Here is a 1,366-nt window from a genome sequence, read left to right as displayed (position 1 = left end):
TGACTTCTGAAAACAAGAGTGTAAACATTGCTGAAGCGCTTCCGCTATAGTTCACCAGCATTTTTCTTTCTTTGTTCTGTCGTGGTAGTCCCTCGATGACACATCATACAGGCAGGAGTACTGTTGCCACAGCTCCACGAACCTTTCCTCCATCTCATAATTCCACCTAGCAGCACCATCATCTCTCTTTTGTTTTGCCATGCTTGAAACCTGTGTATGAAAGAGCTTCTGTGCTGCTATTAGTCAACATCACCAATGTGACAGAACTCGTCGTGGACGACGGAAAAAAAATTTAACATGCTAGTCTTTCTGTCGTGATGCATCGCAAACGCGGAATCGGTTGTCGTCCACTATGACACACTACACGTGCTGAAACGATGGAATCTTACGTCCCGACGCCCATTGTCATTTACGAATCCCCACGACACCCTACGTCAAGCAAATCGTGGCAAAATCGGCCTAAAATAGTGTAGTCTGAACCGGGCATTACATAAATTAACTATAGTGTCCTGCACCCACTAGTAAAAATATATCAAAAATTATATCTGGTGTCTGAATAATTTTTGGTTTGCCTGTAAATACATAAAAACCCACACATAAATTTAGTTTCATGTTGTATAGACCTACTGTGAGCTACAAGGTTGTTAATGTTTTTACCTTGTTAAAAATTGCTTCATGGGATTGTAGTTTTTTCACTCAAAGCCGTTAAGTACACACTTTTGTACCTTTGTCTTTTTTGTGTCAAATTTTCAAATACTTTTTGATATGTTGTTATGCTATGTTTTATGTTGTTGTTTTTTTGTTAAGTTTGTAATGTTGTGATTCACCCTGTAGTTGATTTGGATGATGGCTTGGTATGCTTTAAAGGGGTCATATGATGCGATTTCAATTTTTCCTTTCTCTTTGAAGTGTTACAAGCTCTTGGTGCATAAAGAAGATCTGTAAAGTTGCAAAGACTAAAGTCTCAAATCCAAAGAGATATTCTTTATAAAAGTTAAGAGTCAGCCACGCCTACCTAAAACGGCTCGTTCTAACACGCCCCCACATACCTACGTCACTATCTGGGAAGATTTGCATAACGCCGCCCAAATATTCACGCAAAGAAAGAAGGCGTAACTTTGATTCTCGCTGTAGTATTGTTGTTGCCGCCGCCACCATGTCGTGAAGGCACTGTGTGCTTCGTTGTGAAAGCAAAACTACTTTGTTTGGCCTTCCAAAAGAGGACGATATCCACTTCGTCATGCCTGGAGCTGATCCGTGCTGGTAACTGAGGAAATACATCAACATCGCGCTGTGCATCGCCGGATCGGCTTTCACCGTGGACGAAGCGAAGTCCAGCCCGGGGTCGTCACACGTGGTTGCCGCA

General features: G+C 41.9%; 1 protein-coding gene across 1 annotated transcript in view; it reads right to left on the bottom strand.

Annotated features, from left to right (window-relative positions):
* The window catches only part of chst14 (carbohydrate (N-acetylgalactosamine 4-0) sulfotransferase 14), a 10,204-nt gene that overhangs the window by 1,905 nt on the left and 6,933 nt on the right, over positions 1 to 1,366 (bottom strand). The window lies entirely within an intron of this gene.

The sequence above is a fragment of the Sinocyclocheilus rhinocerous genome, unplaced genomic scaffold, assembly GCF_001515625.1.
Source record: "Sinocyclocheilus rhinocerous isolate Xijiao unplaced genomic scaffold, SAMN03320098_v1.1 scaffold271, whole genome shotgun sequence".
NCBI classification, from domain to species: Eukaryota; Metazoa; Chordata; class Actinopteri; order Cypriniformes; family Cyprinidae; genus Sinocyclocheilus; species Sinocyclocheilus rhinocerous.
This window is presented reverse-complemented; position numbering and strand designations above follow the sequence as displayed.